The following is a 15,960-nucleotide window of genomic DNA, read 5'->3' on the forward strand; positions in this document are numbered from 1 at the left end:
CGCATTAGGGATGAAGAAGAAAATGATAAGAAACGCATGAAAGACACAAAGATGAAAGCATTAGTAGCCCAAACTGCACCCCAGCGTCAACAGACACCAAGTAGCCAGACAAATATAAAAAGCACTTGTAATTATTGCAAAAAGATGGGACACTTCGTTAAAGATTGCCCTGTCTTAAAGCACAATTTGGCTAATGGTAAGACCCAGCCACGCCCATATCAGCCAAAACAGAATGGTTCCCTAGACAATTCAACACCTTCAGTTCCACTGACAACACAAATGGCCCAAATGAATATTATAGACAGCGCCTACACTGAATATTACCCAGATTTCTCATGATGTTGCCCAGAGAGAGAAGATGACAAACTGCCCCTAATCCCCATTCCAGTAGATCAGACAGGTCCATTTATAGAGGTCCGACTTCTTGGGGAGGATAGGAAGTTTCTACTAGACACTGGGGCCAGTAAAACAACAATAAGCCATCAAGAGGTCCCAGAGGCTCCTCTCTCGGGTTCAAAAAGTATTTCTCTGGGTTTCTTGGGACAACCTGTGACAAACATCACGTCAAAGCCACTGCCCTTGCAGGTTGGTCCCCTCATGATAACTACAGATCTTATATTGACAAAATCATGTCCAGAAAACTTGCTTGGTATAAAAACATTGAAAGAATTAGGAGCTGTCATTGTTTGCTCACCTACAGATGTCAGACTATTTCTGCGAGATTTCAAGGGCCACTACTCAAGTAGAGAATTAGATGAGCGTTTGAAAGATTTGCCACACACACTGTGGGCCACTGATTCCACCACAGTAGGATGTATGGAAATAACACCTCACAAGGTTACACTGAAAGAGGGAGCCCAACTACCACGCATAAGGCAATACAAAATTCCACCTCAGGCTGAACAATCATTAATGTTAATTATTCAGGACCTAATACAGTCAGGTGTGATTAAGGAAACAACTTCTAACATTTGCAATTCCCCTGTTTTACCAGTCCATAAAAAAGTGGAACCAGGAACACCACCTGTCTACAGACTAGTGGTGGATTTGAGAGAGCTCAATAAATGTGTCGCTCCACAACACCCTGTGGTTCCAGACATCTCCACCCTACTCACAGCCATAGATGCGGAAGCAACGCATTTTTCAGTCATTGACTTGAAAAACGCATTCTTTAGCATACCTATTCACCCAGACAGTCAATACCTTTTTGGCTTCTCCTTACAAGGATGAAGTTTCCAATTCACAAGAGCTCCTCAAGGTTTCACAGAGAGTCCAAGCGTATATAGCCAAGCATTAAAAAGACAACTAGATACTGTTCAAATGCCCACAGATACAGCCATACTACAATATGTTGATGATATCCTCATTACGGCCAGATCTGACGCAGCATGTTCTGAAGCATCACTACTAGTACTAGAATTCCTAGCTGCAAATGGCCATAAAGTTTCCCCTGGTAAGCTCCAATTTTGTTTACAGCAAGTGGCATACTTAGGGCACTTGCTGTCAAAGGAGGGTAGGCAGCTTACACAGGAACGCATCCAGCTCATACTACAAATACCACAACCAACAACACAGAAACAAGTTCGAGCCTTTGTTGGTCTCACCTCATATTGTAGACAGTGAATCCCACAATTTGCACTCATTTCCAAACCGTTAGTGCAGCTGACAACACTCGAAGCTGGCGCTACTCCACAATTACCCTGGGCAGATGAACACACGCAAGCCTTTCAGTCTCTTAAAAAAGCTATGTGTCAAGCCCCAGTGCTGGCAACACCTAATTACACCAAAGATGTTACATTATTTGTAACAGACAACTCAGGTACAGCACTATCAGTTCTGACCCAACTTCAAGCAGACAAACATAAACCATATGGTTATTTTTCAAGCACATTAGATCCAGTAGCACAAGCATTGCCTGCATGTCTAAAATCAGTAGCAGCTACTGCACAAGCTATTAGACAAAGCGATTCTATTGTATTGGGACATCATCTGATAGTTCAGGTCCCACACGCTGTAGAACTTCTGTTAAACAGAACACAAACACAGCATCTGACAATAGCCAGACTCACCGGATATGAGATGACACTTTTTCAGCCACACATTGAGATTAGACGCTGCAACATTTTAAACCCAGCAACACTGTTGCCACTGACCTCTCCTACTGAAGAAATTCACGATTGTATTGACATAATTGATTTAGTGACCAAACCAAGACCAGATTTACAAGATACTCCCCTTGCTAAGGCAGAAATGACACTCTTTGTTGATGGTTCATGTATGAGACTCCCCACAGGAGAATTAGCAGCAGCCTATGCCGTCACAAATGGTACAGACACTTTAGAAGCACACAAGATAGAGATACTGTCGGCACAGGCAGCAGAACTCATAGCCCTAACACGAGCATGTCACTTAGCAAAAGGAAAGTCAGTTAACATCTACACTGATTCACAATATGCCTTTGGAGTTGTACACAACTTTGGTACATTGTGGAGAGAGAGAGGATTTCTCACATCACATGGGTCCAGAATACAGCATGCTACACTCATCACTGCCCTCTTAGAGGCCAGTCAGTTACCAGAGAAAATCGCAGTGCTAAAATGGAAAGCGCACACAAAAGGAACAGATGAAATATCAAAAGGAAATGATTCTGCAGACAGTGCAGCCAAGTTAGCAGCAAACACAGAATTAAGTATACCACACCGCCAATATACAATACGAGACCCCTTTTTCTGACATCCAGGATGTCCAAAGTCATGCCACACCACAGGAACTGCTAGAATGGAAAGAAAAAGGAGGGGTCCTTACAGATCAAGGCTGGATGACACCTGAAAGAGCAGTATGGTTTCTACCGGATGCCATGGTACAGGTTATGGTAAACACCATACATGGACCAGCGTATCTGGGAGAAAAAGCAATGTTAGACAGCATTCAGAATATATGGCACAACAAACATTTGAGAACTGCAGCCAAACAAAAAGTTAAAACGTGCATGATTTGTAATCAGTTCAACCCAGGAAAAGGCACAAAGGTGGAACAGGGAGGATTCCAACCCCCTGACCATACATTTGAAGTTCTCCAGATGGACTATATCCAGATGGAGAGATGTAGAGGTCACAAGTATGTACTAGTTGTAGTGTGTGCTCTGACCAGATGGACAGAAGCCTATCCCGTCCCAGATTACACTGCAACGACAACTGCTAAACAATTAGTTAGAGAGTTTTTCCCGAGGTATGGGTTGCCCCGTGTCATCTACTCAGATAACGGCCAACCTTTTTCCTCTGAACTCATGAAGCAAGTGTCTCTTCTGTTAGGGTACACTTGGAAGTTTCACTGTGTAAGACATCCTTAGGCAGCAGGTCTAGTAGAAAGACACAACCAAACTTTGAAGACAAAATTGGCCAAGATATGCACTGACAAAGGCGTGGACTGGATGGTAGCCTTACCGGTTGCCCTCTTTTACATGCGTATGGTAGCCCATTCCAGAACTGGCTTATCTCCATATGAAGTGGTCTTTGGCAGACCACCAAATATGTGGGGTACGCCAAGGCCTAAAAGAATAACTGATGTTGACAGTACTATGCTGACTGACTACCTGGCTTCCTTGATGTCTGCACTCCAATCTTGTTGTTCTCAGGTTGCTGCCACCTTCCCCGACAAAACTAACCCGGAAGAACACGCCATCCGACCCGGGGACTGGGTCCTCGTGAGGAACTTCGACCGGACCAGCCCCCTCCAGCCCAGGTGGAAGAAGCCAAGACTCGTACTACTAACAACACGGACAGTAGTGAAGGTCGAGGGCAGGAAGGGCTGGCTCCACGCAAGCCACTGCCGGAAACATTTTGGACAAAAAGACACTGTTGCTGATGGCCCTGCCAATCCCACTGACATTGTGACTGAACAATCTTTATTGCCTTTGGAACTAACCCCACCACAGAACTACAAATCAAAGTTAAGGTCTGCCATTCGGACTCTGGCTAATTAAGTCCATTGGGCGTCGGTCCAGTGGTGAAGCGGTTGGAGCATGAGAATGGATTTTAACACCTTGACTATGTGGGAGAAAGAAAAAAATGAACTCTAGAAAAAGACATAATGGTCCTATTATATGTTTGACAGTATTATTTTTCCTCATGGCAGTTATGACGTGTCTTGGCTGGATTCTCCACACTGTTTTTCCTCCAACACAACACACCTCTCATACACCCAACAGCACTCAGGAACACACCTATCACGACCTACCCCCTCATGAACAAGCCCATAGACTAGCCTTGCGAAACAATACCTTCATACAGATGCTACACCACACTCAGCAGGCCAGTAATAGCACCAATTGTTGGATATGAGGCCGCATCCCACCTCATCAGAAAAAAGGGAGGGATGCCTCTTTTTCCTTTCCCATTCTCTTATAATGGAACTTGTGAAGCCTGGTTTGCCCTAATAACAGCTGACGATACTACCCCCACCTCCTGCCCTGACGGAAATAATTCATGCAAGAATGGGTGGCCTTGGGGGGATTTAAACAAGGTACTCAATACTGCCTGTTACCCTAATAAGGAGGGAGATCCTCAGGCGACAGGTACAGTCCTAGAAAGTGAAGAATACAAGCAAGGGAACATGACCATGTCCTACAAGATGTTAAATACCAAACCTAAAAAGAATGCTGGCCCCCCTTCCATCTCTGTCTCACCAGTAAAAGGACACCTGTGCATCCAGAAAAATGGCTCTGTTCCATTAGGACACAGTGACTGTCATACCACTATAAGTTTTGAAGACAGAGGAAAGTCCTCATTCCTAGCATCTCGCCATACTTATTTCGTCTGTGGCCAAACGGCCTATGTGCAGCTGCCCTTGAACTGGGGGGGAACTTTCTATATAGCATTCCTGTTACCCCCTGTCTTTGTGGCCCCATCCACTTACCACCGAGACCTCCTAGTGCCCCATGTCAGATCGTCCTGGGGATGGCAACTGCTGTCAGCAGCAGGTATAATATTCTTGATAATAACTGGATGCTGCCTTTGCATCCAATGTGGCCCTGCCCTGTGCGGTCTATGCGCTGCAAACTGCATTCCTAAACCTCTTGTCCAGCAGAGAGAAAGGGAAAGAATTATGCTACAAGAATGTATAGATGATCTCATGCAAATTGAGATATAATGTAGGTACACTCTGGGGCAAGGAGGGAATGTGGAAATAAAATTGACAATTGTGCCCCATCATTTCCCTTTTTCTGCCTGACAGCCATTTTTCTCAGACAAACACCCATTTTGTGTGTGACATGCTCTCAGCAACTTGTCTGAAAACTGTCCTTCACATCCCCATTGAATCTTGCATAACCCCCTGCTCCTTGTGGTCGAGCCAATTCCAAGAAGCCTGCCTGTGTGCCTTCCCCCAGTTGTGCCAGAGACTCAACCACATCCTGTCCATTGTTGGTAACTCAGCCTGTCACACCAACTGCCCTGTGACCACCCCCAACTGAAAGAGGAAGCCCGAGGTTAGGCCCTGAAACCACACCAACTAATAGAGGAAGCACAAGGTTGTACACTGTGAACACACACATTTCTGTGGTTCTGCCAATTCTGGGAACCAGCAGCAGATAGTTCCTGTTCTTAACTGTAAGACACCCTGCACCTGGCATCTTAGTTCATTGACCACCCCTTCCTGTGCTTCAGCCAATTCCCAGAACCAGCAGATAGTTCCTGTTTTAAGAAATAGTTACTGCAAGCCAGAGAGCAGATGGTCTCTGTTTTACACAAGATAGTTCCTCTTTTTGACTCTTGTGGTTCAGCCAATTCCCAGAACCAGCAAGATAGCTCCTGTTTTACACAAGATGGTTCCTGTTTCTGACATGAAGCACGAGCACAAACCCCAAATGAGGAAGCCTCCCCCTTCCAACTGTCAGACTATTTCACATCGCAAGTCCCCTCACGAAGCCTAAGACACGCCCCCATTTCTTCACAATCTGCTCCTCTTGCTGATCTTTGTTCCTCTATCTGCCATGACCTGTTTGTTCCTCTATTTTGCCTCGTGACCAAGACTGTATAAATGTCCTGCTGTTGAAAATAAAGACACCCCCACTTCAAGAGAGGGACTTGAGAGATTGCTCCTGTGCCGCTTGGTGCTGGAAGCGCTCCCCTTAACTCGAGTTATTGGTCTCCTCCTCCTTCATTTGAGCACCACGGACTCCTCGCTTTGCATTGACAAGAAATTATGATTTATTAAGCATAGAAATTCAGAAATGAGGTAATAAGTAAATTTAATTTACCACAAGTGTTATGTTCATTTGTTCTGACTTGTGCGTGTTTACTACATATTTCTCCTTAGAGGTGTGAATTATACATCTAGACATGGGGAACTTCTAATGTGATAATGTACACCAGTGTATGTATGGTGTTACATCGGTCTTTTGTTTGCGTTTATACAGCCTTGAGAAAGTCGCGGAACGATTTCATAGGGGAATGCGACAAAACACTTGTCGGCATTATTACAAGATGTCAAATATATTGAATCCATGAGAGGCTGGCTGAAAGAATTCTTTGAGGTTAATAGGGGAACAGCCTCCCCAGCTATAGTTTGGGATACAATGAAAGCAGGCATAAGGGGGGAGACACTTAGGTATTCAATCAGACGAAATAAGGTAGAAAAGGAGGAGATGGCAGGGAGAATAAGAACGGTGGCAAATATGGAGGAAGAACTGGTTGGATCTATAAGGTCTAAACAAGACACTGTTGTAATATCACAGAGATTAGCAGTGGCTAAAGCAGCTGTGGGGGAGATATTTGCATCTAAAGTAGCAGGGAAGTATCTGGCTTGGAGAAAGGAACAGTATGAATACAGCGAACAGATCGGCCGCATGTTAGCCTTGAGAACTAGACAGGTGGCCACAAAGGGTGACATTGCAGAGGTAATGCTTCAAGATGGCAGTATGGTTACAGCGCCAAGGGATATATGCGCCAGGTTTCAAGAATTCTATCAATCACTATATAATTCTGATCAAGGGGGTGAGAAGTACGAGATGGAGGAATTTCTGGAAGGAGCCAATTTAGAACAACTGGGAGCTGATGACAAAAGTGCTCTGTAAACGATTGTTAGTCGAGGGGAAATGCATAAAGCAATTTTGGATCTTCCAGTAGGGAAAGCTGTTGGTCCTGATTCTATACCATTAGAATTTTATAAAATCTTTTTGCCAGAAATAGAAGAGGATTTTTATAATTTAATAATTAATATTCAAAAAGATATCCCTCCCCCAGAGTAATGGAGCGAAGCAACTATGATAGTGTTTATTAAAAAAAATAAACCACCAACCAATCCTGGGTCATATAGACCAATAAGTTTAATGAATAGCGATGCGAAAGTGTATTCGAAAATCATGGCAAATAGATTAGGGAAGGTAATAGGCAAGATAGTATCCCCTAGACAGCATGGGTTCATCCCGGGGAGAGGTACCACAGAACATATCAGGAGAGTTGTAACCCTGTTTGATGGAACGGCAGCCTCACAAGACCCTATGTCATTAATATTGCTAGATGCAGAAAAAGCATTTGATAGGGTCTCGTGGGGATTCCTCTGGACAGTATTAGAGAAGGTAAACCTTGGGAGTGGTTTCATAAAGGCAGTCAGGGCTTTATATGTCAATCCAAGAATTAAACTTAGAATTAAGGGTGAATTGAGTAAAGAGATACTAATTGGGCGGGGAACTAGACAGGGATGTCCTTGCTCTCCACTACTCTTCGCTCTATATATAGATGCATTTATTAGGAAAATAGAACAGAACATAGATATTCGGCTGATTGTCTTGAATGGACACGAAACAAAAATTCTGGGGTATGCGGACGATCTGGCGGTCACCTCCTGTGACCCTGAAGCCGCATTACGGGCAATTGAAGCAGAGGCAGCTATATATGGAAGACTATCAGGATATAAACTAAATGTAGATAAAACACAAGTTGTAATAAATAATAAAATAGCATTGGTAGATCAAAGAGTCACTGAGACTGCGATATATTTAGGGGTTTTAATTTCCTCCGATATTACAACCATAGTGGAGAAGAATTTAGAACCTATAATACGCAAGGCTAAAACTGATTTTAACCGATTAAACAACCTACATTTGACTACAATTGGCCGATGCAACTTGATAAAAATGTCCTTTTTGCCTAAAGTGCTTTATCTCTTTAGGTCCATTCCCCTACTATTTGACAATAAATGGTTCAGAGAGCTAGAAGGGGTAACAAACAGGTTCATATGGGCAGGAGGAAGAACACGACGCAGCCAAAAATTTCTGTCGTTGCCCCGAGAACGTGGTGGGCTGACACTCCCCGACTTCAAAGCTTATTATTGGGCAACAGTTTTACAATTTATAAGAGGGATGCTGGGGGGAGATATAACAGATAAATGGAGAGGGAGGGATATGATTCCGGATGTATATGAGCTTTTGGTCAAGGACTCGGATAGTTGGCTGCTTAAATATGATGAGAAAAGCTATTACAAGAAGGTATGGTTTAAAACTCTGGGGGCTGCCATAACCATATGGTCTATCCTTAAAAAGAAGCTAAAATTGGGTAGAATGAACTATTATACACCACTATATGGGAACCCATCGTTTCCAGGAACATTCCATGACTCCATAATGAAAGATTGGGACAGGCAAGGGGTAAAAACTATAGGAGACCTAGCAGGGCCAACAGGGGTAATTATCACTTATGAAAATGCGCAAAGGCTTTATAATTTAAGGCATAGAGACTTTTACAAATATTTACAAATTAGATCAGTCCTATCAAGAAAGAGGGGCGGGGAGGTTGATATTCAAAAGGTAGATCTGATGGAAGACTTAAGAAAGGAGTCAGGATGCTCCATATCGCAGTTGTATGTTGAATTATGCAAATATAAGGAGGATGATTCTAAAAAAATGTTTGAGAAATGGGGAACCAAACTAGGGTTGACAGGGAATGAGGCTGAGAAGTCGTTAACAATGTCAAATACGGTGCTGAGAACAACAAATTTGCAAACCCAGCAATATAAAACATTGTATGAACTGTATCATACCCCCCACAGGGTGGCACAGTGGGGTGGAACAAGCGGGATAATCTGTCCAAGATGTCACTCTACCCAAGCTGATACGATTCACATGTTTGCTTCATGTCCTTGTTTAGATAGCTATAAACAGGATTTGGAACAACTTTTTCATACATCACTGGGAATGAATATATCACTGACAGACGAAGTTATGATTTTAGGAGTAGCTAAGGATGGCATGGTAGTTCCTCACTATGAGTTTTTGTATATAGCCATGGTATTAAGCAGATTATGTATAGCTTCGCTATGGAAAGATCCCAGTCCACCTACATTACATCAATGGATTTCTAGGCTGTTGGCGATCTTTACCTTGGAACAGGCTTTATATGAAAAAAAGGGAAGGGTAAGAAGAGAAGCTGCGAGACGAATATGGGCTCCAATAATAGCATGGAAGCAAAAGCTAGGGGAGTTATAAGCATACAGTAATATAATTAATAATCTGTTTTAAGTATTATATTGAATTTGTAAGAACTCGAATGGATAGAATTTACAAAATGTAAGCATGAATTTATGGACTTGTTAAGGAATTAATTTATGAATGATAGTTATCTGATTTTCTTATCCTGATGAAATACATAATGAAAATGTAATTGTAATCTTGATGATGATGAATAAAAATATTTAAAAAAAAAAAACAAAACACTTGTCGGCTGAAGAGAAACTATATGAATAAAGAAAGGAAAACAAGAAACTCAAAATACTGTGTTAATATTTATACATACGATGTGCAGATAAATGTTTAGATACAGGACAGACGTGTGCTGAGGATTTCCTTTGCATACTGCAATTTACATATGTATTTACAAAGCATAGGCACACACACGCACAGTGTGAGTGAGTGGGTGCTTAAGTAGCTGTATGGGTGAGTAAGTACATATGGTAGTAGCTTCATGAGTGAGTGGGTATATGACTCCAAGGGTCTGGAAGCTCCAAGATGGTCCTTGATAGTTTGGGACTTCAATTCTCACAATCCACTTGAACAAAACCCTTAAAGATCCACTGGTAGTTATCCAGGCCTGGGATTCTTGGTGGTGATGGCCCAGGTGAGCCCTGTTAATCTGTAGCTTGCAGGTAGTCCATTCTTTTGAAGCAAGTTAGGTTTGCAGGGCTGTAGTTCCAGATTGTGTAGCAGGTGCGTTGGTCAGAGTGCAGGGGCTGGCTGGTGCAAATCAAACTTCTCAGCATTGACCCTTCTTCTTCTTCATGTTTCAAACAGCAGATCTGAGAGGTACTGCCCCTCTCAGATACGTATTCAGTGTTCTCTGGAGTCACATAGTAGAGCACTACTGACCAATGACGTGCAGGGCAACACCCCAGAGCATGACCATTTTCTCCAAATCGTGGCACAATGGTTTTCCAGAAAGCACTCTTTCTCCAAAATTCAATATGGCTTAAGTCTCGGCAGAGAGGCAAGAGCTGGCTAAACCAACCTCCAGGATGACTCATCTCCATATTCTCCCTCCCCTGGGTATCTGCACATTCCTTTCTTAAGCCTGTCATCTGGCTGGTTCAAAGAGTAGGGGTGTAAATGAAACTGGTTTCTTCTATCTGTCTCCTCCTATTGAAGATCATTGTTTAGGACCCAACCCCCTTGCTCAGGCATTCCTATGTAGCAAAACCTTCTCCTCTCAGAATCGGTCTTTCACCCTAAGGGCTACTTTTGACATCAGCAAAGCAGCATGGATAATCCACTTAACTCTGGCGAATCATGACACATCACTGGAAGGCTGAATTTTGACTTACAGACAAGAAAGTCTTATAACTTTTGTCTGTACATTGTAGGATAAATTCAACAACAGCATATTATTGAAATTATCAATATCATTTTAGTAAATCCTTGAATTATATTTTACTGTGGTTCCTAACAGGAGTTATTATTAATAACGTATTGCCATGATAACATATTTGGAAAATGTACTGGGAAATGTCTCCAAAACCAGGGCTTATAAAACATATTTTATAAGGACCCTGCCCGGATCTATTGGACCCCCCAGTCCCCAACCCCTGGAACATCTGGGTAGATTTTAGGGGTTCTGAATATGTAAAATTATTGCAGATCCTCACTCCACAGTGCTCTTAGCACCAACATCGATTTTGGGAAGCACTTTACTACAATGTGGCGAATGAGATATGCAATTTCACTAAACCCAAGGCATATAAAAACATATTAAGGGCCCTCTTTATAGGTACCTGAACCACCACTACTTGGACACCTAGGAGAAACCCTGGGGGTACCTAATATGCCAAAATATTGTAGTCTATTAGTTGTATGCGCTCCACACACTAAAGTCAAGGTTGGGCACAATTTACATGTTAAAAGCAGTCCTGCAACACAGAGCTGCTTTTAAACTGACCTCAGACCTCAGCAGTGCACACATGCAAGTGCAGAAAGGGCTGCTGGCCTCTAAACTGCTTATGGACTAGAGACTTAAAGGTAGTTTTAATCACACCTGCCCTATTATGCATTAGGGCGTTATTGGCGAGGTCATGTCAATCATAGGGGTACCCTAACCCTTAGTGTATGTAGGTGTTTTCACTGTATTATAAGTCTGTAAGCATAGCTTTGACCCTGGGCCTGGTTAAACAGAGCCCAGGGTCCGTCAGAGTCAGTTACCAACAGTACCAGTCATCAAAAAAATCTGGGGGTGCCCAGAGCACAGGATGGCTTTGCAACATTAAGTATGTGGAGATCTTCGCCAATGGTGCAGATATCGCCATCACCGGGGTACACATCAGATAGGGGAGATGAAGGTATAGATTTTCACCCATAGGTTTGTGAGTTGCATTTTGTGATTGCTTTCGTAGCATTGGCTTTTTTTGGAATCATGGGCTGCACGTCAGTACAATAAAGAAATATGAGGTAAATAAGACTTCTGTATCTCAAAGGTAAGCTACATTTGCTTTATCAGGAAGCAGAAATGTTCTATTGACTAGGAAAAAAGACCCGCAAGGATATTCCTTTGTCATATTTGGCGAGTTCCATGGTGAAATGAATCCCCTCGTCACTTTCTCATTTCCAAACATAAAAGAGTAGAGATTTGGAATTGAGAAGCTGATCTCCACTCACCCCCCTGCGTATTTGTTTTCCAGACGTTTACATTCGCATAAAATGAAAAACTATTCTCGGTCACTGGAGGGAGAACGCGTTTGTCTAACTCTACTTTTGTGCGCTGACATTTCCAAGCAACCTGCGCTCAGGCACTCTGCAATGTTCCAGGGTCACCGAGTTCTCAGCCAAGTGCCAAGGGAACGCAGAAATGAAACTTTTCAAACAAGGCAATTCCAAAACCATACAAAAACCTGTATCAATCACCAAGAGTCAGCGCTGTAGGCCGAACAACCTTCTATCTAACTTGAAAAAAAGGATTTAATTTCGAAAAGTGCAAGACAGCAAATTGTGTTTATGTCGACCTAGCTCACATGCCATCAACTCAGTTTGGAAGGTCATGCTTGGGGCAAAAGTGTGTTTTTTAAATAACACTACGGTGGCCGAAAGTTTGATTTGTGTTTCAGCAGGAAGACAAGCAATAGACGCACGGGTACAAGGATTGCTGGAGCCGGAGATAAAATTACATGTTACAACTTTATAGAGTTGCTTGCTTTTCCCTACCTTTCTGGGGCCATTTGTTGTATTCTGACACGTTCATGTATCTATTTGTGGTACCCCATCAAACAACTGTTTTAAGTGGCCTTAGAGTAGCATCAGTCTTTATCCGGAGTGCATAGTTTTGCATTCGGATGGACGGTGAGCACGCAGTTTCAATCCCTGTTTTCGGGTGATTCAATCACTTTTACAGTAAGTTAAAAGACATTTAAACTTTTATGCAAGCTAAAAGTACTGGCATTGAATGTCATGAATACTTACATTGGCATTAATTCACAAAAATCATAGGATATGCTTAAGTAACATCAAGTGGCTTGACTAGACAACATGCAAGAGGACTCCACATGAAAGTGAAGTCACAGGAAGAGGACGCAGCCATATTCAGCGCTACTTATTGAAATGACTTCAAATATAACTTCTAAATTTAACAATCAAAATAATTTATTTCCAACAACAGTTCACATTGTAAACTGACAAATTAGAACTCCAGCCCTAGTTGGTAAGACTGCTAACTCTCTAATATTTAGGATCTATAAAGTGAACGTTAAGTCCTATGCAAACTTCCTCCATAAGCTTTTGTAGGTAACACTTAAATGTAAGTGAGTGTCTTGTTGCGAGAACATGAAATATATTTAGAGTTTGGTGGAATGAGTAAGCCACCTTAAATCGGCATATTTGCCCCCCATCAAGCCCATGTCTCTCTTGTTTTATTAAAAAGTTGGGGGAAAGGCTAGGTTTCCAACAGTGAGTATCAGCCGGCTCCAGTAGCGGCTGGTGTCAGGGAAATAAGATGGGGCAGCATGGGGGTGAGTGGCAGCGCAAGAGGGGCTGTGCGGGAGTGCCCTGTAACATACAAAACAACAAAAACTTACCTGCAGGTCTTCAGCTCGCCGCTCTGCTTGCCGGTCTTCTACTCCTGTGGGCACAAGCTGAAGCTCCCAGCCGCCCCTACGGCCAATCCAGACAGTGCTCTAAAACCCATGAGAGCAGTGGAGGGTTTGGGTAGAGTGGGCTTGTTTTGGGCTCCAGGTGGAGCTGGGAGCCTATGTCTACTGGTTTCTCCATCGAGCAACACAACTGGGTTCTGCGGATGTCCGTGCACGTGGCGGTTTGGCCATTCTAAGATGGCTGCCCAAACCGTCAAGTACACTGACAGCAGTGCCCATCACTCCTCCTTCCCTTGATGCAGTGCTGGGGCCCCGCCCCCCAGACTCAGCTACAGGACGAAAATAAAAAATGATGTGCATTTTATTTTTTTGTTTGCCTCTGCAGGCAGTGGGGGAGCGGCACTCGCCTCCTTTCTGCCTTAAGGCTGTTTGCTTCACTACAGAGGAGGGCATGGAGGACTCTGGTAGGGATCCTATGCTTTGGGGTTCGTTATGCAGAATGCAACATGCCAAGTGAGATGCTATGACATTTTTTGCCAAAAGTGCTGCACCACATCGATGACAGCACTATTTGCACACATATTTTTCTCTAAACTGAGCATGTGTTCCTATACTGGGTAGGCATAGGACTGGCTGCACCAGTGGCCTGACAGACCAACCATCAAAAGTGAAACAGGCATGTTAGTCATATGTTTCTTTCTTTAAAAAAGTTACGATTTTCAAATCAATTTCCTCTGGAACCCAGTCTCAACCCTAACCTGCTCTCTCCTTTAGAAAATCTACCTTAAAGACTAATTCTACAATTCCTATTAACTATGAACCAAGGCTATCTATAATTTTGCTGCAGTCATTGTTTGTTACACATTAAGCACTCCATTGCCCTCAAGGCTATGCCCACTCTATACAGATATCAATAATAAAAAGTAATTAAATAAAATATTTTCTTTTTATCCTTTTTACTCTTCTTAAACTGCCTATTTACATTCCATATAAATAGATTTTAAAATTATGTTGAACCTTGATGGCCATTAGGTAAACACATTTTTAGTATTAAATCTGTTTTATTGACTGAATATTGAGCAAAGAACAAAAGTAAAATTGCCTACAACCCAGTGGCCGGCCAGAGAAAAGTTCAATTGTGCAGTCAGATCAGTAATAGCAACAAGGCTTCAAAATGTAAACACAGCAAGCCGCCTACAACGCCGCAGGGCCAGCCATGAATGAAAAAAGGGGGAGGGGTGCTGAAGAAGCTAGGTGCTAGCACTCCTATTCATTAGATAATCTGAGGGTCGTAAGGCCGTCAGACGTCGCTGGAGGCAATAGCCTTTACGCATTGTTCCAAGTTCAATAGTAAGACCTATGAAAGGGAGAAGAGAGTGCACCCTATCCGAATGCCAATTACCTACATCGACAGCACCCCTTTAGGAATCCCCTAAGTAGTGAACAAGCGTGGCCAGGGCATTTGTTGGAGTGCCACTGTGGATCAACTAAGACTGAGACATTCGCTCTTGCTGACTCTAAGAAACAAGAAAAGGAACACATAAAAAAAACAACCCCCCTTACGCCACCCCCTACCCGCTCACCTCCCCTGGTCCATGTCTACCAAGTATCTCCAGCCATTCTCGTGTCCCCCCCAGCCTTCAACCTGTCCTGCTGCATATTCCTACTCCGCATCTGTAAGACGTAATAGTCTGAGGCATCGGGGGCAAGTGATCTCATTAAATTCTGAGGCCAGTAGAGACAGAAAGGGTCGCCACATCTCCGAATATTTGACGTTCTCTCCCGCCCTAGACAACGAGAGTTTTTCCATGCCGAGTACCAACCAAAGGCGGTGGTGCCATCCCTGATGTGTGGGAACCTGTGTGGAGCGCCAATGTGCCAAAATGTTTTGCAACGCTGACCCCAATGCAATAGCTATCAGTCGGCCCCTACGGGAGCGCAGCGGGTACATGAGAGGGTTTGGGAGTCCTAGTAATACATATGCTGGAAAACGTTGGTTCTCTGTATTGAAGTGAGAGTCCGCTTCATCCAATGTCTGTTTCCAGTACCCCAGGAGCTGTGGACATTCCCAGAGCAAGTGCACTAACGTGCCCACCTGACCGCATCCGCGCCAGCACATAGCGTCTTTGGTGTGATCCATCTCATGTAGGCGTTCTGGGGTGTAATACCAGTATGTCGTTATCTTTGTAAGGATATCTGTCAGCCCCATGTGATACGCTGAGTGTCGCGCTCCATAATAGACCCCCTCCCATTCCTTGTGAGAAAGTGTTCAGCCTAGTTCCTTCTCCCAGCGTGCCGTACCAGCACTAAAGGTGTGTACGTGTTTGCCCTGGAGCATCTTATAAAGGTCCGAGATCAATTTTTTATCAGTGCGACGTGTGATTAGCCAATGTTCATAAAAGG

The 15,960-nt window shown here is 43.4% G+C and overlaps 1 long non-coding RNA gene across 1 annotated transcript in view; it reads right to left on the minus strand.

Moving 5' to 3' along the window:
* Positions 1 to 13,749, minus strand: part of LOC144821809 (uncharacterized) — a 138,292-nt gene extending 124,543 nt beyond the window's left edge. Inside the window, exon 1 of the long non-coding RNA XR_013608453.1 lies at positions 13,543 to 13,749. This is a non-coding gene — a long non-coding RNA (uncharacterized LOC144821809). The remainder of the gene's footprint in view (positions 1 to 13,542) is intronic.
* Positions 13,750 to 15,960: the final 2,211 nt, after the last annotated feature.

This window comes from Lissotriton helveticus, chromosome 2_2 (genome assembly GCF_964261635.1).
Source record: "Lissotriton helveticus chromosome 2_2, aLisHel1.1, whole genome shotgun sequence".
In the NCBI taxonomy this organism is placed as follows: Eukaryota; Metazoa; Chordata; class Amphibia; order Caudata; family Salamandridae; genus Lissotriton; species Lissotriton helveticus.